General features: G+C 43.6%; 1 long non-coding RNA gene across 1 annotated transcript in view; it reads right to left on the minus strand.

The window, feature by feature from the left end:
- LOC309557141 overlaps positions 1–26,698 on the minus strand; it is an 891,454-nt gene that overhangs the window by 724,213 nt on the left and 140,543 nt on the right. The gene's annotated exons all lie outside the window — the stretch shown is intronic.

Genomic DNA, 26,698 nt, shown 5'->3' on the forward strand with positions numbered 1-26,698 from the left:
TGCACTCTTGAAATATCCATTTGTTGTTCAATTTCAACTGGTAAACAGTACCTACATTTTATTTGCATCCACAACCATAACATTTCACAATCATTCTTTGTGATTAGTATGAGGTTTTTCCGAAATGCTGTGAAATGCTGTCTTTTGTGTGTGCCAAACATGTCTACTGTTACTGTGACCAAACAACTATATCTTTATTATTCATCCACAGGACATTGATCAAGGGTATCTGATTTATACCTATACTGTATGTTCAATAGCAAAACTGTAATCTTTCTCCGGTGTGCAATCTTTTTTTTTTTTCATATTGTATTGTAGATACATAACACTGTTGCATGAGTTACCTGGAGGTCCCTCAAAAAACTTTTGGAGTTCTTGTAGCATCAAACACTCAGGTCTTGGGCTGAATTTGCTGGGCTGGTAAGTCCTGGACAAATTAGTAGTAATTTAAAATCCACTTCCAGATTATTTTCCCTACAGTGGAATCATTGATATTAAATCGTATGGCATTTTTTGCTAGACTCTATGGTATCCACATACTTCTTTCCGATGACCTTAGAGAGCTCCTTTGATCTTGACATGTCAACTTTACTACCAGCAATAGCAGGGACTTAGATATCTGAGGTTTAAATAAGAAAGGTTCCACCTGTATAGTCCTCTGTCTCTCTGTAGCACTATTCTGATTGCCCATGCTGACTGTGTACAAAGGAACAGAGGGTAAGCAATAGCTCAAAGGTACCAAGTGATATTTATACAGAATCTGTAATACCGAATCTATTCAATATGTATTTAATAAGAATAGCTGGTCATAATAACAAATCTGTGCACATTGTTTTTTTTGTTTTTTTTACCTCTTTATGGTTCCTTAGTATACTTCAATGCTTTTAACCTATATGAATGTAATACACTTTTCTGTATAGTAGTAGCATGTCAACAGTAATAGACTTGCTAATTGTTATGTCCCTTAGACGTGAGGTCTCTCGGGGTGTTGCTAGCAATGCCGTCAGTATCCGCTCAGCAAGTTACACACAGGCCGGATGTACTTCTTAACCAGGGAAAAGTTTATTACTCACTCAGAGACATGATGACATTCTTACATGGAGGAGTCTTATTTCAACAGGCTTCTGTTCCTAACATATGTATTCTCTTCTCCATGTGTCTGCTTACAGTCTCACACACACACACACACTGTGCCTGACTTCCTGGTACAGCCCCTCCCCCCCCCCCCATCATGCATCAGGAGAAAAAGGGCAAGGGTCACAGTAATCCTGCACAAACATCACACCTCCTCTCTTACCCCAAAAAAATAAAAAAAATAACAAGAGAACAAAATGTTCAACACATAACATAACAAGGCAAGCAGGATCAGTTCAGCAAGTAGTATCTCCAACTCAGTTCTGTGATTTCCGCAGCACTTCTTGAGCCCTTTGTCTCAGTTTCCTGACCTCCAATGTGTTCTGTAAGATTTCAGTGCTTTGCCAACGAGGAGTTTGATGTCTTTGGTGGGTTGACTTATGAAGTGGCACAGCACTGGGAGCGATAGAGTCGGTCAAAGGTTCTGGAGATGTCAGTGGGTGTCCAACAGACAAATCAGTCTCTAACTCCAGGCACATGTCTGGGCTCCTCAGGAATATGGTCAGCAACCGTTTCAGGGGTTGGTTGTAAACTTGTGGGATCATGCCAGACACCATGCCATATGTCACCAGCAGAGTTCAGAGTAGACTGGTGGTTGGTTAGAAAAAGGGGTCGGTTTGCCCCTAGTGGCCGGCAAATACGCTTTTTTCAATTACGAAAGGTGTCGTCGAACATAAACACCATTCTCCAGACGAACAAGGTAAATTCTTCTTCCAAGAGGTCCATCAATAATGCCAGGAAGCCAAGGAGGCAAAACTCTGTAATTCCGAAACCATACAAGATCACCGACACAGAATCCAGGACAGCCTGGCGGAGGAGGTGTTGGTGACTGTTTCTGTGGACGAACAAAATCAGGTTTGGTGCAGAGATGCTTGCAGAACATAAGAAAAGCTGGGGACAGCCCAGTAGTAGCATGTTTCAGTACATGGTCAAGAACTCCAGCAGCTTCTCCTCTGATATTCCAACCTGGTCCAGAGTGGACAGTAAGTGCTTCTTAAACATCTGCACAAACCATTCTGCCAGCCCATTCCAGGCTGGATGATAAGGAGCTGTTTTGTAGTGTTGGATTTCCAAGCCACTGAGGAAGGAATGAAACTCATGCGATGTAAATTGAGTTCCATTGTCCGAGATTGTGGCTGTTGGCAAGCCATATTGAGCAAAGTGCTTCCTTAAGACTATAATGGTAGCAGCTGAAGTAATAGAAGGCATTTGAAAAACCTCCGGCCATTTTGAATGTGCATCTACCACGATCAAATACATTTTAACTTGGATTGGGCCAGCAACAGAGGTTTGTGGTCAGTAATAAGTGTGAACTCCCGATCATAGATGTACGTGTGAAATTTTTTTGTGGCCCATACAATGGCCAAAGCTTCCTTGTCTATCTGGGAGTAGTTTTGTTCTGCTGAGGTTAAAGACCTGGAGGCAACAGAAATGGAGCGCTCCGTGCCATCTGGCATGACATGGGAAAGCATGGCACCCAGTCCATAAGGCGAGGCGTCACAAGCAAAGGTGACGTGTTTCTTTAAATCATAGTGGACCAGAACTCGAGAAGACAGAATGAGTTCTTTAGAAAGCCGAAAAGTTTCTTCACATTTTTCTGTTCATATCCAATTAGCCTTTGCATCCAGTAAGCAATGTAATGGGTAGAGCTGGTGTGCTAGGTTCGGCAAGAAACGGTGGTAGTAATTTAGGAGGCCAAGGTAGGACCTGAGTTGTGTGGCATTCTGGGGAGTAGGGGCATGGGTAAGGGCTTTAACCTTTTCTTCAGTAGTGTGTAACCCATGTCGGTCCACCATGTGGGCACAAAATTCCAGTCGAGACTTGAGAAGTTTGCATTTTGAAAGATTGACATACCTTTGAAGTCTCTCTAGCACAGCTTCAACATTCTTTCTGTGTTCTTCATCAGTGGGACCGATGATGAGATTATCATCTAGTAGACATTGGGTGAAAGGTATGCCTGCCAGGACCTCATCCATGATCCACTGCCAGATGGCTGGAGCTGGGGCTATGCCAAAAAACATGCAGTTATATTGGAATAATCCTTTATGTGTGTTAATGGTCAACAGATGGCGTGAATCTGGGTGTACTTGCAAGTGCAGGTAAGCTTGCTTTAAGTCTATTTTTGTAAACTTTTGCCCCCCAGCCAGTGGGCCAAATAGATCTTCCAGTCGAAGGCAATGGGTACTGATCCACAAGAAGTTGGTTGTTCAGGGCAACCCTGAAATCCCCACAAATCCAAATGTCTCCATTCTTTTTCTTGACAGGCACAATTGGTGATGCCCATTCACTTCTATCAACTTTCGTTATGATCTTTTCAGCCAATAGGCGGTCCAGCTCTGCTTCCACTTTCTTCTGCAAGGCAAGAGGTACTGATCTTGCCTTACAAAAACTAGGTGTAGCACCAAGCTTCAAGAGGAGGTGGGCCATCTTTCCTTTTACGGTGCCCAAAGAGTCATCAAAAACTCCCTTAAAGCGTATCTTCACCCAATGGTCTACTTTAGAAAGCAATGTACATTGGTCAATGGCAAAAGGAGGCTTGCCCAGGGCTTTGATCCAGTCCCTACCATACAAAGGAGGACCTTCTTTACTTACAACATAAAGGCGTAAAGTTTGACTGTGGTTGCCTAATGCAACAAATGGTCTACTTCAGAAAGCAATGTACATTGGTCAATGGCAAAAGGAGGCTTGCCCAGGGCTTTGATCCAGTCCCTACCATACAAAGGAGGACCTTCTTTACTTAAAACATAAAGGCGTAAAGTTTGACTGTGGTTGCCTAATGCAACAAGGGGTTTCACATAACCCAAGGGCTGTATTAGTTCCTTGCTGTATGTTTGTAGTGTGGGATTTGTAGATTGGAGTGGTAGGGACAGATCCGATGCCTTTAAATCAGTCCATGAAATGACAGACACAGCCACCCCTGTATCGACATCCATGGAGACAGGACAGCCATTGAGTGGGACATCCACTTTTATTGCAGGAGTACTCCCAGCTACTCGAAACAGTCCAACATGCTGGACACAGGCCTCCCCATCAGAGCTGAAGCCTTTATTGTCCGTATCCACATGAAATGTCTGTTTACGTCTACCTTTTGTAGTATTGTTCGGGGAGCAGGAGCGGGAGCTGTGGCAAACACGCCCAATATGACCAGTCTTTCCACAGAGAAAAAAAACGACATCCTTGAACTTACAAGCAGGTGCACTGTGAGTAGTGTTACCACAACGGTAGCAAGTTGGTGTCCTAGAGACAGAAGAATTAGGGTGGCGAGGTTTAGGCTGATTTGGGGATGGCCATCTCGGGTGAAAGCAGTGTGGAATATTTCCTCACTCTGGCTTGCAGGAGTTTCAGGTCGTGCCTTCAGTAGGGTGGTGTCCCATGTAGCAAACTCTATGACCATAGAAAGGTCAGTGGCTTTTGTCAGAGTCAAATCAGGTTCTGTGAATAAACGTTTCTGTATGGCTGGGTCGCAGAGTCCCATGACAAACATGTCGGGGAGAGCCGTCTGCAGGTAGTCTCCAAACTTACAAGTGGCAGCTAGTTTAAGTAATATATGTCTTTATATCCTCCCCGGCCTGCTGCCTCCTACTGTAGAATTTAAACCGCTATGCAATTTCTAATGGCTTCGGGTTGTAGTGTGCATGTAGCTTCTGAATTAACTCAGGCAGGGGCTTAGAGGCCGGCTTATCTGGAGAAATTAGGTCTCTGAGAGTACCATATGCAGCTTGACCCAATGCTGTGAGGAAAACTGCAACTTTCTTTTCTACAGCCACACTATTTGCTTTCATATACTGCTCCAGCCTATCCACCCAGGAGCTCCATGACTCAGTAGCTGGATCGAATGGTTGAATAAACCCTATGAAGGCCATGTGTGCTAAAAACCACAATCCTCGTCATCACTGTTATGTGCCTTAGACGTGAGGTCTCTCTTGGGTGTTGCTAGCAATGCTGTCAGTATCCGTTCAGCAAGTTACACACAGGCCGGATGTACTTCTTAACCAGGAAAAGGTTTATTACTCACTCAGAGACATAATGACTAGGGTTGAGCGAACACGGACTGTATTATTCGTGTTCGTACTGAATAATTGGATTTTTGTTACCCGAACACGGACCCGAAAACTTTACTGTATATTCGGGTAAAAATCCGTGTTCGGTCATTTTATTTCCGGGTTTTGTATGCATTGGCGCGCTTTTCATGGCGGGCTTTCAACAGCCAATCAACAAGCGTTTAACTGGTGTGCCTTAAGCCATCCCAGCCATGCCTACAAATGTATTAGTAGCTGTGATTGGCCATCTGAAGCATGTGACCAAGTCTTTATAAGTTCGAGCCAGCGCCGCTGCGTCATTCTGCTGTGTAGTTCAGGGACAGAGCACACATCATACGTGCTGGCTGCTGATTAGGGACAGACAGGCAAAAATCATTTGTGTCCGGATAGAATTGAGGGACAGGTCGGAGTGTGTTAGGCAGGGCGAGTTGTAGGGCATTTTAGGGCGAGGCTGCTGATTTTTAGGGTCAGTGTTCTACAATCGATATTGCTGTGTGGGGGGGGTTTGCAGTGACCGATCTTATCAATCCTTTTAGGGAGAGGCTGGAGATAGGCAGGTGTCAGTGGTCTACATCGATTTTGCTGTGTGTGGGGTGCAGTGAACACAATCTTTTTTGCCCACTGAGGAGGAGGGAGAAAAGTCTTTTTCTATCAGTCACTGTGCGCAGCGTTTTTCCTTCAGTGCTGTGCTGTGCTGACTGTGATAATACACTGCTGTGTTCAGTGTTCACATGTGCTATTATTGAGAGATTTCAAAAGTTATACACTTTTTTCTATTCCGCTATTCAATATACACCCTTGGGTTAAAAAAATTAAATTGTGGCATAGTCTGTACTAATCTAGTTAAAAATTACAAACTTAAAAGGGGAATTTTTTTTTCCCTCCATAGCCTGCAGCAGAGCTGGTCCACATCAATTTTGCTGTGTGTGGGGTGCAGTGAAAACAATCTTTTTTGCCCACTGAGGAGGAGGGAGAAAAGTCTTTTTCTATCAGTCACTGTGTGCAGCGTTTTTCCTTCAGTGCTCCTGTGCTGACTGTGATAATACACTGCTATGTTCACATGTGCTATTATTGAGTGGTTTCAAAAATTATACACTTTTTTCTATTCCACTATTCAATATACAGCCTTGGGTTAAAAAAATTAAATTGTGGCATAGTCTTTACTAATCTAGTTAAAAATTACAAACTTAAAAGGGGAATTTTTTTTTTTCCCTCCATAGCCTGCAGCAGAGCTGAATGATATAAGACACTGCTGTTCACATGTGCTATTGATAAATCACACCAATTTTATATCATAGTTTCTATTCCGCTATTCAATAAAAACCTTTGGGTATAAACAATTAAATTGCGGGATAGTCTGTGTTGGTACGTGTGAGATACACCTTTCCAATTTTTGGGGTGCATCTCATACTTCCGAGGATTTGAGGGTGCTGCCTGTTCCGAACTCCTCCTACTCCTCATCCTGCCTTTGGGGGTACAAAAAATAGTAATTGGGGCCTAGTCTGGTTCTGTACGTGTGAGATACATACACTTTTTTTGCTAATATTTTCTATTCCGCTATTCAATAAAAACCTTTGGGTATAAACAATTAAATTGCGGGATAGTCTGTGTTGGTACGTGTGAGATACACCTTTCCAATTTTTGGGGTGCATCTCATACTTCTGAGGATTTGAGGGTGCTGCCTGTTCCGAACTCCTCCCACTCCTCATCCTGCTTTTGGGGGTACAAAAAATAGTAATTGGGGCCTAGTCTGGTTCTGTACGTGTGAGATACATACACCTTTTTTCGATAATATTTTCTATTCCGCTATTCAATAAAAACCTTTGGGTATAAACAATTAAATTGCGGGATAGTCTGTGTTGGTACATGTGAGATACACCTTTCCAATTTTTGGGGTGCATCTCATACTTCTGAGGATTTGAGGGTGCTGCCTGTTCCAAACTCCTCCTACTCCTCATCCTGCCTTTGGGGGTACAAAAAATAGTAATTGGGGCCTAGTCTGGTTCTGTACGTGTGAGATACATACACTTTTTTTGATAATATTTTCTATTCCGCTATTCAATAAAAACCTTTGGGTATAAACAATTAAATTGCGGGATAGTCTGTGTTGGTACGTGTGAGATACACCTTTCCAATTTTTGGGGTGCATCTCATACTTCTGAGGATTTGAGGGTGCTGCCTGTTCCGAACTCCTCCCACTCCTCATCCTGCTTTTGGGGGAACAAAAAATAGTAATTGGGGCCTAGTCTGGTTCTGTACGTGTGAGATACATACACTTTTTATGATAATATTTTCTATTCCGCTATTCAATAAAAACCTTTGGGTATAAACAATTAAATTGCGGGATAGTCTGTGTTGGTACGTGTGAGATACACCTTTCCAATTTTTGGGGTGCATCTCATACTTCTGAAGATTTGAGAGTGCTGCCTGTTCCGTACTCCTCCTACTCCTCATCCTGCCTTTGGGGGTACAAAAAATAGTAATTGGGGCCTAGTCTGGTTCTGTACGTGTGAGATACATACACCGTTTTTTGATAATATTTTCTATTCCGCTATTCAATAAAAACCTTTGGGTATAAACAATTAAATTGCGGGATAGTCTATGTTGGTACGTGTGAGATACACCTTTCCAATTTTTGGGGTTCATCTCATACTTCTGAAGATTTGAGGGTGCTGCCTGTTCCGTACTCCTCCTACTCCTCATCCTGCCTTTGGGGGTACAAAAAATAGTAATTGGGGCCTAGTCTGGTTCTGTACGTGTGAGATACATACACCGTTTTTTGATAATATTTTCTATTCCGCTATTCATTAAAAACCTTTGGGTATAAACAATTAAATTGCGGGATAGTCTGTGTTGGTACGTGTGAGATACACCTTTCCAATTTTTGGGGTTCATCTCATACTTCTGAAGATTTGAGGGTGCTGCCTGTTCCAAACTCCTCCCACTCCTCATCCTGCCTTTGGAGGTACAAAAAATAGTAATTGGGGCCTAGTCTGGTTCTGTACGTGTGAGATACATACACCGTTTTTTGATAATATTTTCTATTCCGCTATTCAATAAAAACCTTTGGGTATAAACAATTAAATTGCGGGATAGTCTGTGTTGGTACGTGTGAGATACACCTTTCCAATTTTTGGGGTTCATCTCATACTTCTGAAGATTTGAGGGTGCTGCCTGTTCCGTACTCCTCCTACTCCTCATCCTGCCTTTGGGGGTACAAAAAATAGTAATTGGGGCCTAGTCTGGTTCTGTACGTGTGAGATACATACACCTTTTTTTGATAATATTTTCTATACCGCTATTCAATAAAAACCTTTGGGTATAAACAATTAAATTGCGGGATAGTCTGTGTTGGTACGTGTGAGATACACCTTTCCAATTTTTGGGGTGCATCTCATACTTCTGAGGATTTGAGGGTGCTGCCTGTTCCGAACTCCTCCTACTCCTCATCCTGCCTTTGGGGGTACAAAAAATAGTAATTGGGGCCTAGTCTGGTTCTGTACATGTGAGATACATACACTTTTTTTGATAATATTTTCTATTCCGCTATTCAATAAAAACCTTTGGGTATAAACAATTAAATTGCGGGATAGTCTGTGTTGGTATGTGTGAGATACACCTTTCCAATTTTTGGGGTGCATCTCATACTTCTGAGGATTTGAGGGTGCTGCCTGTTCCAAACTCCTCCTACTCCTCATCCTGCCTTTGGGGGTACAAAAAATAGTAATTGGGGCCTAGTCTGGTTCTGTACGTGTGAGATACATACACTTTTTTGATAATATTTTCTATTCCGCTATTCAATAAAAACCTTTGGGTATAAACAATTAAATTGCGGGATAGTCTGTGTTGGTACGTGTGAGATACACCTTTCCAATTTTTGGGGTGCATCTCATACTTCTGAGGATTTGAGGGTGCTGCCTGTTCCGAACTCCTCCTACTCCTCATCCTGCCTTTGGGGGTACAAAAAATAGTAATTGGGGCCTAGTCTGGTTCTGTACGTGTGAGATACATACACTTTTTTTGATAATATTTTCTATTCCGCTATTCAATAAAAACCTTTGGGTATAAACAATTAAATTGCGGGATAGTCTGTGTTGGTACGTGTGAGATACACCTTTCCAATTTTTGGGGTGCATCTCATACTTCTGAGGATTTGAGGGTGCTGCCTGTTCCAAACTCCTCCTACTCCTCATCCTGCCTTTGGGGGTACAAAAAATAGTAATTGGGGCCTAGTCTGGTTCTGTACGTGTGAGATACATACACTTTTTTTGATAATATTTTCTATTCCGCTATTCAATAAAAACCTTTGGGTATAAACAATTAAATTGCGGGATAGTCTGTGTTGGTACGTGTGAGATACACCTTTCCAATTTTTGGGGTGCATCTCATACTTCTGAGGATTTGAGGGTGCTGCCTGTTCCGAACTCCTCCTACTCCTCATCCTGCCTTTGGGGGTACAAAAAATAGTAATTGGGGTCTAGTCTGGTTCTGTACGTGTGAGATACATACACTTTTTTGATAATATTTTCTATTCCGCTATTCAATAAAAACCTTTGGGTATAAACAATTACATTGTGGGATAGTCTGTGTTGGTACGTGTGAGATACACCTTTTCAATTTTTGGTTTGCATCTCATACTTCTGAGGATTTGAGGGTGCTGCCCGTTTCCGAACTCCTCCTACTCCTCATCCTGCCTTTGGGGGTACAAAAAATAGTAATTGGGGCCTAGTCTGGTTCTGTACGTGTGAGATACATACACCGATTTTGATAATGTTTTCTATTCCGCTATTCAATAAAAACCTTTGGGTATAAACAATTAAATTGCAGGATAGTCTGTGTTGGTACGTGTGAGATACACCTTTCCAATTTTTGGGGTGCATCTCATACTTCAGAAGATTTGAGGGTGCTGCCTGTTCCGCACTCCTCCTACTCCTCATCCTGCCTTTGGGGGTACAAAAAATAGTAATTGGGGCCTAGTCTGGTTCTGTACGTGTGAGATACATACACCTTTTTTTGATAATATTTTCTATACCGCTATTCAATAAAAACCTTTGGGTATAAACAATTAAATTGCGGGATAGTCTGTGTTGGTACGTGTGAGATACACCTTTCCAATTTTTGGGGTGCATCTCATACTTCTGAGGATTTGAGGGTGCTGCCTGTTCCGAACTCCTCCTACTCCTCATCCTGCCTTTGGGGGTACAAAAAATAGTAATTGGGGCCTAGTCTGGTTCTGTACGTGTGAGATACATACACTTTTTTTGATAATATTTTCTATTCCGCTATTCAATAAAAACCTTTGGGTATAAACAATTAAATTGCGGGATAGTCTGTGTTGGTATGTGTGAGATACACCTTTCCAATTTTTGGGGTGCATCTCATACTTCTGAGGATTTGAGGGTGCTGCCTGTTCCAAACTCCTCCTACTCCTCATCCTGCCTTTGGGGGTACAAAAAATAGTAATTGGGGCCTAGTCTGGTTCTGTACGTGTGAGATACATACACTTTTTTGATAATATTTTCTATTCCGCTATTCAATAAAAACCTTTGGGTATAAACAATTAAATTGCGGGATAGTCTGTGTTGGTACGTGTGAGATACACCTTTCCAATTTTTGGGGTGCATCTCATACTTCTGAGGATTTGAGGGTGCTGCCTGTTCCAAACTCCTCCTACTCCTCATCCTGCCTTTGGGGGTACAAAAAATAGTAATTGGGGCCTAGTCTGGTTCTGTACGTGTGAGATACATACACTTTTTTTGATAATATTTTCTATTCCGCTATTCAATAAAAACCTTTGGGTATAAACAATTAAATTGCGGGATAGTCTGTGTTGGTACGTGTGAGATACACCTTTCCAATTTTTGGGGTGCATCTCATACTTCTGAGGATTTGAGGGTGCTGCCTGTTCCGAACTCCTCCTACTCCTCATCCTGCCTTTGGGGGTACAAAAAATAGTAATTGGGGTCTAGTCTGGTTCTGTACGTGTGAGATACATACACTTTTTTTGATAATATTTTCTATTCCGCTATTCAATAAAAACCTTTGGGTATAAACAATTACATTGTGGGATAGTCTGTGTTGGTACGTGTGAGATACACCTTTTCAATTTTTGGTTTGCATCTCATACTTCTGAGGATTTGAGGGTGCTGCCCGTTTCCGAACTCCTCCTACTCCTCATCCTGCCTTTGGGGGTACAAAAAATAGTAATTGGGGCCTAGTCTGGTTCTGTACGTGTGAGATACATACACCGATTTTGATAATGTTTTCTATTCCGCTATTCAATAAAAACCTTTGGGTATAAACAATTAAATTGCAGGATAGTCTGTGTTGGTACGTGTGAGATACACCTTTCCAATTTTTGGGGTGCATCTCATACTTCAGAAGATTTGAGGGTGCTGCCTGTTCCGCACTCCTCCTACTCCTCATCCTGCCTTTGGGGGTACAAAAAATAGTAATTGGGGCCTAGTCTGGTTCTGTACGTGTGAGATACATACACCGTTTTTTGATAATATTTTCTATTCCGCTATTCAATAAAAACCTTTGGGTATAAACAATTAAATTGCGGGATAGTCTGTGTCGGTACGTATGAGATACATACACCTTTTGATATCATATTTTCTATTCCGCTATTCAATCTACACCTTTGGGTAAAAACAATTAAATTGCGGGATAGTCTGTGTCGGTACATGTGAGATACACCTTTCCAATTTTTGGGGCGCATCTCATACTGCCGAGGATTTGAGGGTGCTTCAGTCTGCCTCCTGCCTGTTCCGAACTCCTCCTACTCCTCATCCTGCCTTTAGGGTACAAAAAATTGTAATCGGGGCCTAGTTTGATTGTAAAAAATGAAATTGCGGGATAGTCTGTATCGGTACATGTGAGATACACCTTTTTAAATTTGTTTGGCGCATCTCCTTCTACCGCCGAGGATTGCAGGGCGCTTCAGTTTGACTCCTGTTCCCAACTCCTCCTACTCCTCTTCCTCATCCTGCCTTTAGGGTACAAAAAATTGTAATCGGGGCCTAGTCTGTGTTTGTACGTGTGAGATACACCGTATTATAAAATTTTTCCTATTCCGCTATTCAATATACACCCTTTTGGAGTGTAAAAAATTAAATTACGGGATAGTCTGTATCGGTACGTGTGAGATACACCTTTTAAATTTGTTTGGCGCATCTCCTTCCACCGCCAAGGATTGCAGGGCGCTTCAGTTTGCCTCCTGTTCCCAACTCCTCCTACTCCTCATCCTCCCTTTAGGGTACAAAAAATTGTAATCAGGGCCTAGTCTGTGTTTGTACGTGTGAGATACACCGTTTTTTATCCTTTTTCCTATTCCGCTATTCAATATACACCCTTTTGGGGGTAAAAAACATTAAATTGCGGCATAGTCTGCATATTTGACTGTGAGATACACCCGTGCGATACTGTTGTTGTTTTGTTCCGCTATTCAATAAACAACTTTCTAGGGCAAGATCATAAATTACAGAAATATGAGGAGACCGTCAAATAGGGCCCGTGGCCTGGGTCGTGGTGCTGCTGGTAGAGCTCCTGTTGCAAGGAGAGGACGTGGTCGATCTGTGCCAGCTACAAGCACAAGTGAAACACCTTCCTCAAGTGTTAGTAGGTGACAGAACCTGCATCAGTATTTGGTAGGGCATCATACGCCTCTAGAAGTGATGATGCCAGAACATGTAGAGGCGATAGTAGATTGGTTTGCTGCTGACAGTGCCTCCAGTTCCTTCACATTGTCTCCCACCCAGTCTACTGCAGAAAGGTCAGAGTTGGCACCTGAAGCCAATGTCCAACCGTCTTTCACCTCACCCCCTTGCAAATCAGGCAAGCAGTCTGAGCCCCAAGCCATACAGCAGTCTCTTCTTCTTTTTGAGGACCATCGCAGCACGTCTCCGATGATGACGAAACGCAGGTGCCAACTGCTGCGGCATTCAGAATTGTGGAGACCGACAAGGAGGGCAGGGGTGAAGACTGGGTGGAAGATGATGTGGAGGACGATGAGGTCCTCGACCCCACATGGAATGAAGGTCATGCAGGTGACCTGAGTAGTTTGGAGGAAGAGGCGGTGGTCGCACAGAGCCACCAGCACAGCAGAAGAGGGAGCAGGGTGCAGAAGCGGAGCGGCCGTGCCCTAGACACTACGCCTGCTACTGCCCAACGCAGCAAGGGAATGAGCGCAGCAAAGCCAGCTCAAAGGAGTTCTCTAGCGTGGAAGTTCTTTAGAAAATGTGCTGATGACAGGACACGAGTGGTTTGCACCCTGTGCAATCAGAGCCTGAAGCGAGGCATAAACCTTCTCAACCTGAGCACAACCTGCATGATCAGGCATCTAAGTGCAAAGCACGAGCTGCAGTGGAGTAGACACCTTCAAAACCAAGAAACGTCTCTGGCTCATCCTGCTTCCTCTTCTGCTGCAGTCTCGGCCGCTCCATCCACATCTGTAGTGATACCGGCACCTGCCACCCCGCAAACAGACGATCTGTCAGCAACACCACCACCTGGGTCACCAACCATCTCCACAATGTCCCGTGGAAGCATTCAGCTTTCCATCTCCCAAACACTTGAGAGGAAGAGGAAGTACCCCCCTACCCGCCCGCGATCCCTGGCCCTGAATGCCAGCATTTCAAAATTCTTGGCCTTTGAAATGCTGTCATTCCGTCTGGTGGAGACGCACAGTTTTAAAAACCTTATGTCGGTGGCTGTCCCACAGTACCTCGTGCCCAGCCGCCACTACTTTTCCAGGCAAGCCATCCCTTCCCTGCACAACCAAGTGGGGGAAAAAATCAGGTGTGCACTGCGCAACGCCATCTGTGGCAAGGTCCACCTAACTACCGATACGTGGACCAGTAAGCACGGTCAGGGGCGTTATATCTCCCTAACGGCACACTGGGTAAATGCAGTGGCGGATGGGCCTGAGGCGGATAGCAATTTGGCGCATGTCCTTCCACCACCGAGGATTGCAGGGCGCTCCAGTTTGCCTCCTGTTCCTAACTCCTCCTACTCCGCTTCCTCATCCTCTACCGCCTCCTCATACGGACAGCGTAACACCTTTACCACCAACTTCAGCACGGCCAGGGGTAAACGACAGCAGGCAGTTTTAAAACTTACCTGTTTGGGGGAAAAACCACACACCGCGCAGGAGTTGTGGAGGAGCATGGAACAGCAGACAAATGAGTGGTGCTGCCAGCGAGCCTCAAGCCCGGCCTGGTGGTGTGCGATAACGGGCGAAATCTCATAGCAGCTCTGGGCCTAGCCGGTTTGACGCACATAGCTTGCCTGGCGCATGTGCTGAATTTGGTGGTGCAGAGGTTCCTTAAAAACTACCCCGATATGTCAGAGCTGCTGCAGAAAGTGCGGGCCGTCTGTGCGCACTTTCAGCGTTCTCACCCTGCTGCTGCTCGCCTGTCAGCGCTGCAGTGTAACTTCGGCCTTCCCGCTCACCGCCTCATATGTGACGTGCCCACAAGGTGGAACTCCACCTTGCACATGCTGGAAAGACTGTGTGAGCAGCAGCAGGCCATAGTGGAGTTTCAGCTGCAGCACGCACGCGTGAGTCGCTCTGCGGAACAGCACCACTTCACCACCAATAACTGGGCCTCCATGCGAGACCTGTGCCTTGTTGCACTGTTTTGAGTACTCCACCAACATGGTCAGTGCCGATGACGCCGTTGTCAGCTTAACTATCCCACTTCTATGCCTCCTTGAAAAAACAATTCGGGCGATGATGGAAGAGGATGTGGCACAGGATGAGGAGGAGGATGAAGAGGTAACATTTCCAAGGCTTTCAGGGCAGTCATTCACAAGGTGCTCCAAAGGTGGGTTCCTGCACACACAAACGCCAGGGACACAATTGTCCAGCAGGGGCACAGTTCTGGAGGATGAGGAGGATGAGGAGGAGGAGCTGGAGGAGGAGATGGAACCATGTTCACAGCAGGGTGGCACCCAGGCCAGCTCATGGCCATCACTGGTGCGTGGCTGGGGGGATACAGAGGACACAGACGATATACCTCCCACAGAGGACAGCCTTTCGTTGCCTCTGGGCAGCCTGGCACACATGAGCGATTACATGCTGCAGTGTCTCCACAACGACCGCCGAGTTGACCACATTCTAACTTGTGCTGATTACTGGGTGGCCACGCTGCTGGATCCCCATTACAAGGACAACGTACCGTCCTTAATTCACTCACTGGAGCGCGATCGCAAGATGCGCGAGTACAAGCGCACGCTGGTAGACGCAATGCTGCTGGCATTCCCACCTGACAGCGGGGCCACAGTGGAAGCACAAGGCAGAGGAGGAGGAGGAGGAGGAGGAAGAGGTCGCCAAAGCAACCATGGCACCGCCAGCACCTCAGAAGGCAGGGTTAGCATGGCCGAAATGTGGAAAAGCTTTGTCAGCACGCCACAACAAACAGCAGCACCAGCAGCTCATATGGAACGTCTTAGCAGGAGGCAGCATTTCACCAACATGGTGGAGCAGTATGTGTGCACACGCCTAGACGTACTGAATGATGGGTCTTCCCCCTTCAACTTCTGGGTCTCCAAATATGACACATGGACTGAGCTTGCCCTTTACGCCTTGGAGGTGCTGGCGTGCCCTGCAGCCAGTGTATTATCTGAACGGGTATTTAGCACAGCTGGGGGCGTTATCACAGACAAGCGCAGCCGCCTGTCCAGAGACAATGTGGACAAGCTCACGTTCATTAAAATCAACCAGGCATGGATCCCACGGGACTTTTCCATACCTTGTGCAGAATAGCGATGGATACCGACCTTACCCAGCCATTGTTCTATTTTTGCTCTTTCTCACTCTTTTGGGGTTTACCCTCATTTAAAATTTCTGAAAAAAAGCAGTGTTGGCTACCTCGTCCTCCTCAGGGCCAGATTAACATAGGGGCTATTGGAGCTGCAGCTCCAGGCCCCTACCTTAATATAGGCCCCGGGTTGGCCATATTCACTGTTACCGCTCTTCTGTCACTTGTAAACACAGAAGTCTGGCTTCTATGCTCGCTTCCCCAGGCAGCTCCCTCAGAACCTCCCCACACAGCACGAAGGCCGGACAAGGAGGGACAGTTGCCGATGCATGGATGTGTTTATGGGCTTCAGAGACAGCATCCCATGTTGAATTAGGCATGCATGGCTGCACCCTTCCTCCTCTGGGTGCATGCCAAGCCACGGCCCTTAAGGCCCTTCAAAATCCTCAGCACCAAGCCCATGATGCTCTTAATCTGGCCCTGGTCCTCCTCCACCGCCGCTTCCACCTACACCGCCCCTAGGTGTGCGCAGCCTATTGCATTAGGGTGTGCACCCCAAAGTTTAAATACACATGCATGTGTTTGCCTACATGTACATGGCCCCGATACATTACTCTCCCTGCTGGCAAAGTGAAATAGAGCAGAGTATGTCCGAGGGAGATCTTTACCATCTCCTCACTGGCAAGCAGAGCGATAATGCTATGTGCCCTAGGTGATTAGGGTGTGCCCAGGTACACCCGGCACACCCTGTGCGCATGCCTATGACACCGCCACATCCACCACCACCTCAACCTCCCTCCTACTCCATATGGGCCTCGTCCTTCAGAGATGAAGAACATTGTTTTATTTTTCTGTTTTTTTTTTTGTTGTTTTAAGTTATTTCCCTATCCACATTTGTTTGCAGAGCACTTGCCATGCTCTTAACTACGTTTTGCTACCATTTGCAGCACACTAGCCCTTTCCATTAGTGTTTTAGAGCCATTTTAGTGTCTGAAAGTTCGGGTCCCCATTGACTTCAATGGGGTTCAGTGTCCGGGAAAAGTTCGGCAAAAGTCCGGGACACGGACCCGGACTTTTTTTTCAAGTTCGGCCGAATCCGCCGAACACGGACATCCAGGTGTCCGCTCAACTCTAATGATGACATTCTTACACGGAGGAGTCTTATTACAACAGGCTTCTGTTACTAACAGATTTAATCTCCATGTGTCTGCTTACAGTCTAACATGCACACTGTGTCTGACTTCCTGGTAAAGCCCCTCCCCCATCTTGCATCAGGAGAAAAAGGGCAAGGGTCACAGGGATCCTGCACAAGCATCACACTAATTAAACATGAAAATACTGAACTTAATTTATGATCTGAGTTTTATCTTAAGTAGAGTTGAGCGGACACCTGGATGTCCATGTTCGGCGGGTTTTGCCGAACTTGAAAAAAAAGTCCAGGTCCGTGTCCCGGACTTTTTCCGAACTTTACCCGGACACCGAACCCCATTGAAGTCAATGGGGACCCGAACTTTCAGGCACTAAAATGGCTCTAAAACACCAATGGAAAGGGCTAGAGTGCTGCAAATGGCAGCAAAACGTAGTTAAGAGCATGGCAAGTGCTCTTTAAAAAAAATTCCCCTTTAACTTAATTTTTTAATAGCAGATTAGAACAGCAATCTGTAGTAAAATATAGCTGAATGCTGCACACAACAGACTGATAAAAATAGATTTTTTCTCCCTCCTCCTCCTCCTCCTCCTCAGTGGGCTCAAGTGAGGGCAAAAATATTGTTCACTGCACCACCCCCCACACAGCAAAATCGATGTAGACTGTCCCTGCCTAATCACTCCAGCCTGTCCCTAAAATGCTCAAAAAGATTGTTCACTGCACCACCCCCCACACAGCAAAATTGAAGTAGACTGTCCCTGCCTAATCACTCCAGCCTGTCCCTAAAATGCTCAAAAAGATCGTTCACTGCACCACCCCCCACACAGCAAAATCGATGTAGACTGTCCCTGCCTAATCACTCCAGCCTGCCCCTAAAATGCTCAAAAAGATTGTTCACTGCACCACCCCCCACACAGCAAAATCGATGTAGACTGTCCCTGCCTAATCACTCCAGCCTGTCCCTAAAATGCTCAAAAACTTTCCCTGCCTACACTCCGACCTGTCCCTGCATTCTTTTCGGACACAATTTTTCACTGTCTGTCCCTAATCAGCAGCCAGCACGTATGATGTGTGCTCTCTCCCTATACTACAGCAGAATGACGCACCGGGCTGTGACTCTCGAACTTATAAAGACATGGGTCACATGCTTCAGATGGCCAATCACAGCTACTAATACATTAGTAGGCATGGCTGGGATGGCGCACACCAGTTAAACGCTTGTTGATTGGCTGTTGAAAGCCCGCCATTAAAAGCGCGCCATTACATACAAAACAGGAAATAAAATTACCGAACACAGATTTTAAACCCGAACATACAGTAAAGTTTTCGGGTCCGTGTTCGGGTAACAAAAATCCAATTATTCGGTACGAACCCGAATAATACAGTCCGTGTTCGCTCAACACTAATCTTAAGTTAAAGTTATTGGCAAGAAATGCCTCGGCATTTTAAAGAAAGAAGAGTTGGTGTCAATTTTTTGGACTTCACTATAGTTATAAAGGTGAACATGTAAACCTGCGCTGGGTAAAAATGAGTAGGCAAAATTGAAGGTCCCCCTTTGTTTAGTGATGCTTTCTAATTTGATATATATGGTCTCCTTTATACGGTAAATGCTGTCCTTGTCTAAAATCTGTATCAAAGGGATTGACTTATTAAAACTGTAGAGTCCAAAATCTTCTGCAGCTCTGAATAGATACCAGTTTTTTTTTGGTCAAAACTTAATTAAATTCCTTAGTGTCTTCAAAGGAAAGTCCCGTTCCCTTAAAGTGGTAGTAAAGCCCGCTTTGTGATTTTTACCTACAAGTAAGCTTATAATAAGGTTTACCTGTAGGTAAAATTAATATGTCCTAAACGTGCACCGTTTAGGAGATATTCACCCTGCATGCAGCCAGTGACATCACCAGTGGATGCGCTATGCAGGTCTGGCATACCTTGCTGGAACTTCAGAGCTTTGTGCCGAAGCCAAGGGTCATCGTGGCTCCGGTCAAGCACACAGCCGGAGCGCGCAAATCCAGAAGAAAAACCGGGGGAAGATCTCAGCCCCCTCAATGGTGACAGAGCATGGCTGGAGGGCTTAGTTCTAAGGTAAGTATTTCATAATGTGCTGAGATGCAATGCATACTAGCACATTATGCAATTGTCTTACAGGTGTTTTTTTTTTTAACCAGTCGGGGTTTACAACCACTTACAACTGTTGAATCCTGTCCTGAGGAGTAGGGGTTTCTGCTTTGCATCATCAACTTAACAGTTGTTCCATCCCCAAGCACTTGTCACTTATTTTCATAAGCCATGTTTCTTCACATATGTGCAAATAATAGGTCCTTTGAATGTAAAACTTTCTGTATAGACGTGTTTCTGCCCTTTGAAAAATTCAGTCAAATGTGGAATGGCTAATTGTTATTTTAAAATTAAACTGCATATTATTTTAAAATGATTGTTTTCAACTTAACTAAGATAATTACTCAGGCGGTGAAAAACTTTCAAAATAGCGAAGCAAATTCAGTTGCTTTTCACTTTCTACTGTAAGATATTCTATTAAAAATTATAATCTAGACTATTTTTCAACCGTATTGGTTTCTTTACATAATTGGAGATATCAATACTCTATTGTACTTGCTATAGTACAGTACATACTGTATGTAAAATATGTTTAAACATTTTCACTCAGTTTCTGCATTAAATTATTAGTATCCAGTTCCTGTCTACAATATTACATATTTCTTCAAGTTGTTAAGGGCTTTAGTCCTTTTTTTCCATAGCTTTATTTAGTATTTTATTGAATGCATATTGTCAAGACATGCACATTTAATATTGTAGTGGTCTATTAGAAACAGCTTAATCTAACAGAGTCTCCCTTCTAATTGGCGTATCCTCTACTTGAGTAAGCAGCAATTAGGAAAAAATTTGATCTTTTTTGGAATCCCGTTGATTTCTGCATGAGCAGCTATTAAATTAGTCAAATGCTCAACTAGGTCACAGAACAGACAAACACAATCTACTAATAAACCAACCACACCGGAACAGATGTACTCTTTTGTTTCTTCTAACAAAACAAACATTTGCAGTCCAGGCTAAGAAAAAGTAATTTACAACTGGGAGAATAACCTTTAAATGCAACTTTTATTATATTTTTTGTAGCTTGCAGACTTGGAAAATGGTGAGGAGAAATTTGAAATGAATACTGTCTACTAAACAGCATCAGTTCATCAATATTTTTGGAATTTCTTGCAGGAACAGTTCCCTTCATGTAAGGTCACAGTAGCTAAGCTGGGGGAAGGAAAACAGCTCAAAACAAGCATTTTTCCCTCAAACTCCATGGATGAAAGCAAGGTTTAAGGTTGGTATTCAGTGCCCTTTTCCCTCCAAGCACAGCACAAAAATTCAACATTTTAATTTTTATGTTTATAGATCATTTTTTTCACATGCATGGTGGAGCATCCAGGGTGGTTTTTTTGCAAGTCTGAAATGCATAGCAAATGTTTTTGTAAAGCATTACCTTTCTCCTTTGATGTCCTTCCATGAACATTCTGCTAATTCAGTGTTTTCCTTATATTGGCAGAGACTCAGGCAACATGAAGACATTTTGGCTGCTCTTTTGTTATTACCTTAGAGTTAGTTATCATAGTCTTGAATATTGAACATTGCACTCTAGTTTGATCTTTGCAGGATGTACAGTATATCAAAACGTGAGTGCACCCCTCATATTTTTGTAAATATTTTATTCTATCTTTTCATGTGACAACACTGCAGAAATGAAACTTTGCTACAATGTAAAGTAGTGAGTTTACAGCTTGTATAACAGTGTAAATTTACTGTCCCCTTAAAATAACACAGCCATTAATGTCTAAACTGATGGCAACAAAAGTGCGTACACCCTTAAGTGACAATATCCAAATTGCGCCCAATTAGCCATTTTCCCTCCCCGGTGTCATGTGACTCGTTAGTGTTACAAGGTCTCAGGTGTGAATGAGGAGCAGGTGTGTTAAATTTGGTGTTATCGCTCTCACTCTCTCATACTGATCACTGGAAGTTCAACGTGGCACCTAATGGCAAAGAACTCTCTGAGGATCTGAAAAAAAAGAATTATTGCTCTAAATAAAGATGGCCTAGGCTATAAGACGATTGCCAAGACCCTGAAACTGAGCTGCAGCATGGTGGCCAAGACCATACAGCGGTTTAACAGGATAGGTTCCACTCAGAACAGGCCTCACCATGGTCGACCAAAGAAGTTGAGTGCACTTGCTCAGCGTCATATCCAGAAGTTGTCTTTGGGAAATTGAGGTATGAGTGCTGCCAGCATTGCTGCAGAGGTTGAAGGGGTGGGGGATGAGCCTGTCAGTGATCAGACCATACACCGCAGATTGCATCAAATTGGTCTCCATGGTTGTCGTCCCAGAAGGAATACTCTTATAAAGGCAATGCACAAGAAAGCTTGCAAACAGTTTGCTGAAGACAAGCAGACTAAGGACATGGATTACTGGAACCATGTCCTGTGGTCTGATGAGACCAAGATAAACTTATTTGGTTCAGTTGATGTCAACCGTGTGTGGCGGCAACCAGGTGAGGTGTACAAAGACAAGTGTGTCTTGCCTACAGTCAATCATGGTGGAAGTGTCATGGTCTGGGGCTGCATGAGTGCTGCCGACACTGGGGAGCTACAGCTCATTGAGGGAACCATGAATGCCAACATGTACTGTGACATACTGAAGCAGAGCATGATCCCCTTCCTTCGGACACTGGGATGCAGGGCAGTATTCCAACATGATAACTACCCCAAACATACCTCCATGATGACCACTGCCTTGCTAAAGAAGCTGAGGGTAAAGGTGATGGACTGGTGAAGCATGTCTCCAGACATAAACCCTATTGAGCATCTGTGGGGCATCCTCAAACGGAAGGTGGAAGAGCGCAAGGTCTCTAACAACCACTAGCTCCGTGATGTCGTCATGGAGGAGTGGAAGAGGACTCCAGTAGCAACCTGTGAAGCTCTGGTGAACTCTATGCCCAAGAGGGTTAAGGCAGTACTGGAAATTAATGGTAACCACGCAAAATATTTGGTACCAATTTGGACATTTTGGGCTTAGGGGTGTACTCCCTTTTGTTGCCAGTGGTTTAGACATTAATATCTGTGTGTTGAGTTATTTTGAAGGGACAACAAATTTACACTGTTATACAAGCTGTACACTCACTACTTTACATTGTAGCAAAGTGTAATTTCTTCAGTGTTGTCACATGAAAAGATAGAATAAAATATTTACAAAAATGTGAGGGGTGTACTCACTTTAGTGAGATACTGTATACTTTTAGAAAGAGTTGACACAGTTCTTTATCTACCTAAAGTGATTGTAAAGTCTTGTTTTTTTTTTAAACCTAACAAACATGTGTTACTTACCTCCTCTGTGCAGTGGTTTTGCACAGGGCAGCCTGGATTCTCCTCTTCTCAGGTCCCTAGTTGCTGCTCCTGGCCCCTCCCTCCTATCAAGTGCCCCCACAGCAAGCAGCTTGCTATGGGAGCACCCGAGCCGAATTGCAGCTCTGTATGTCCATTCAGACACAGAGCTGTCATTAGGCCCCACCCCTTCACTCTTCTGATTGGCTAACTGTCTTTGATTGACAGCCGCAGGAGCCAGTGGAGCAGTGGCTGTGTCTCAGCTGATCAGGAGGGAGAGTCCTGGACGGCAATTGTCCTGGACAACAATGTCCGTGGACATTGCTGGACAGAGAGGGGGCACACGAAAGTAATATAGGGTGCTTGGGAGTCTGCTAAACACAGAAGGCGTTTTATCCAAATGCATGCATGCATTAAGATAAATAACCTTCTGCCTTTACAACTCCTTTAATTTATTGACAGTTGCATTGATTTATTGAAGGTGTGTAGCATATTTACTTTGCTTAATAAATTAAGTGTAGGTGGATGCCTGGGCAGCTGCTGGTGAATGACTCTCTCCCTGATTCCCTGTGAAATATGGATGGCCTGGACCCTCCACCAGACCTCCACGTGGGCTCGTCCATTTTGGCTGCTCAGCTCCTGTTTTTTTTAAAGGCAGGCAGGCCTGGCGGGATGCGCCATGACATCACTTGCCTTGCCTCGACGAGTAACATGCCACATTACCTCTGTCAGATTCGCACCCTGAGCCCGAGCAGCCAAATACAGGATTAGATCATCTCTGCAGCTCCGGAACTGCACATGCGCAGTTCCAAGCGGACCCGGTCACAGCTTTTTTCTACTGGCACTTTTCTCCTATTACAGGCATTTACAGGCAGGGAGAAAACTGCCTTGTTTTTACGGGCTGCCTGTAAAAATATGGGTGGTTGGCAACACTGCCTATATACAGTTTTTGGCGGCCCATTTATTTTGAATGGGATTCCAGATTCTAAGAATTACCCCACAGACCCCAGCATTCACAATGCCAATGATGTGTTGAAGAGGCCCTTGTCACCATCAACAAGGAGACAAGAAGTCTTGCCGGGGAGACCTTCCTACCTTAAGGGTAATTGGCCTGTTATGGTTCAAAAGAAGGGGCGCAAGCTCACTACAGCACATTTCCCAGCCAGCCAGTCTGCATGCTCAGGTAAAGGTCTGGTATGGATTTTGAGGGGACCCCGTACATATACTTTTTTTGCGTGAGGCCTCCCTTAAAATCTATTACAGATCTTCATCAAAGGTAAGGGTTGGGTATGTTTTTTTAGGGGAACCTATGCATTTTTTTGTAGGGTGCCTCTTACAATTTATAACAGGCTATTATTTAGGATAGGATACAATACTTTAGTCATGGGTGAGCAAGAGGCGGCTAGAATATTTATTATTTTTTTTGCAGGTATTCCAAATCCAAACAATAAAGGCCATAGGGGCAAGTAGCTGATGGCGTACGTATTTTTGAGGATTGGTGGCCACATCAATAAGCAAGGGTGAATTGGATATAACTGGCATATTTCTAGTTCCATGAAAGTACAGTATGACATAGATGGACTGCACGATAATACTGCACGATAATACTAAGTCTGAAATCCTTAGAGCCTTGTTGTGCAAGATAAAATTAATAAAGACATTTTGTCATGAAAGTAGCTAGGATGTGGGCACCGAGAAAGGCAACATTTCAAACAAATAAAGCAACTTTGGCATTATAGACATTTTTATTAGATTAATTCTACCCAGAAAGAAAATGTCTCAAGTGTCTCATTGTTTTAGCAATTTATATATACCCCAAATTAAAAAAATTAGCCACATATAAAGTTGACTAGGTAGAAGTTATATGTGTAGCTAAATACTTAATGGGTTGTGAGCTCTACTGATATTGATATTTGCTCTGTAATTGTGAAAGGATGAGTATTGATAGAGCTTTTGTCTTTATAGTATTTATTTTGTAGCCTGATAAGGTACTGAAAGTATTTAGGATGTGATGCAGAAGTGGAAGGGTGGTATGGGGTTCAGTAAGAGTTAACAAAATATTGTCCACAAAGAATGATAACCTTAATTCCTTTGTTGCAGACTCTTATGCTGTGGCTGTCACCCCTTAGCTGCTACTAGAGGGTCAAGACGTAAAACAAAAAGCAGAGGAGATAGGGGGCATCCCTGTTCAGTACCATTATGCATTCGAAAAGAGTTTGACGTCACATATGAGAGCTAGATCTGAGCTGTAGGTAAGGAGTATAGTGCCTTGAGAGCTCCAAAAAAGAGTCCTTGGCCATCCTAGTTTGTCAAAAGCTTTTTAAACATCTACTGTAGGTTCAAAAGCAATGCAGGTGTTTTGGTTCTGTTAATCACATCTACCAAGTCATTGTCCTTGTATTATCCCCGGCTTGCCTAGAAAAAACAAAACCTACTTGGTCTTTATCTTTATTGGTTGAACAAGATGGACTATGTGTCTTTTTTCAACCAGACTAATTATGTAACTATGGGTGTAAAATAGGGGTGCGCTGATATAAATGATAGCTGCAACCTGAACTGTGCCTTAGTGAAAATTGTGTGTAAAATAGGTGCGCTAACAATGAATGAATAAATGAATATATCAACACAGTGATAAATAACAATCTTAAATATGGTGATATTCCAAGTGAGTGAATAAAATAAATCAAATGTCCAAAAGAAATCAAAAGTGACAAGTGATGAAACGTTGTGATCCTTGACTTATTAAATACAAAAACTCATATGGTGATGTGAATTCAAAAGTCCACAAAAACTCTTCACCAAAATGTTGAAAAGGTAAAGTAAGTTGCCAGTGCTCTGTGATTGAAGATCCCGCCACCACCACACTATCCTTCTTACCAGATGAATGAATTAGGAAGGCAGAGAAAACTCTGATGATAGTGTTGGGGAGAAGAAAATAATCAATTAATCCACCCTGTGATATGGTGCAGGATTAGCCTCTTACCAAATGGCAGATGGAATCAGCACAGAGAATATGGAGCAGACAATGCCTCTTCACTGTATCTGTAACTGGCAGCTGTGTTTCACTTTCACTAAGAATCCGTCCTCCTATTAGCTAATGTATGCTGGGAGTTGTAGTCCGGTAGATGTTACCCCTCCATACAATGACTGTACCCGGCTCGGAGCGGAGCGCTGTCTATAGACAACCTTCTCTCCCGCCGTCTCCGCTCACACAGAGTGTGAGCGGAGACGGCGGGAGAGAAGGTTGTCTATAGACAGCGCTCCGCTCCGAGCCGGGTACAGTCATTGTATGGAGGGGTAACATCTACCGGACTACAACTCCCAGCATACATTAGCTAATAGGAGGACGGATTCTTAGTGAAAGTGAAACACAGCTGCCAGTTACAGATACAGTGAAGAGGCATTGTCTGCTCCATATTCTCTGTGCTGATTCCATCTGCCATTTGGTAAGAGGCTAATCCTGCACCATATCACAGGGTGGATTAATTGATTATTTTCTTCTCCCCAACACTATCATCAGAGTTTTCTCTGCCTTCCTAATTCATTCATCTGGTAAGAAGGATAGTGTGGTGGTGGCGGGATCTTCAATCACAGAGCACTGGCAACTTACTTTACCTTTTCAACATTTTGGTGAAGAGTTTTTGTGGACTTTTGAATTCACATCACCATATGAGTTTTTGTATTTAATAAGTCAAGGATCACAACGTTTCATCACTTGTCACTTTTGATTTCTTTTGGACATTTGATTTATTTTATTCACTCACTTGGAATATCACCATATTTAAGATTGTTATTTATCACTGTGTTGATATATTCATTTATTCATTCATTGTTAGCGCACCTATTTTACACACAATTATGTAACTATGTTTATGTATAAACTTAGGAAGAACCAACGCTAGTCTATTGGCTAGAATTTTTGTACAAATTTTGTAATCAGAATTGAGCACGGCAATGGGTCTAAAGTTAAGAGAAAAGGGAATAGTTTGCTCTTGAGACCAAAGGTATATTTGCCATCATCTCTAAATTGGTTTGAATAGAAATTTGTATCCTCTTGTGTTTGGGATTGTATAGGCATTAAATATTCAACGGAAAAATATTAAAAAGTTTACATATTTATTGGTTTTTATATAATAAAAAAGTATCGCCCAACAAAGGGTCCTGCAATTTCAACATCATACAAGTATGGCAATTGGATAAAATTAGGTAATGCGATGGAGCCCTAATG

The sequence above is a fragment of the Pelophylax lessonae genome (genome assembly GCF_965119305.1).
Source record: "Pelophylax lessonae genome assembly, chromosome: 5".
Lineage (NCBI taxonomy): Eukaryota > Metazoa > Chordata > Amphibia > Anura > Ranidae > Pelophylax > Pelophylax lessonae.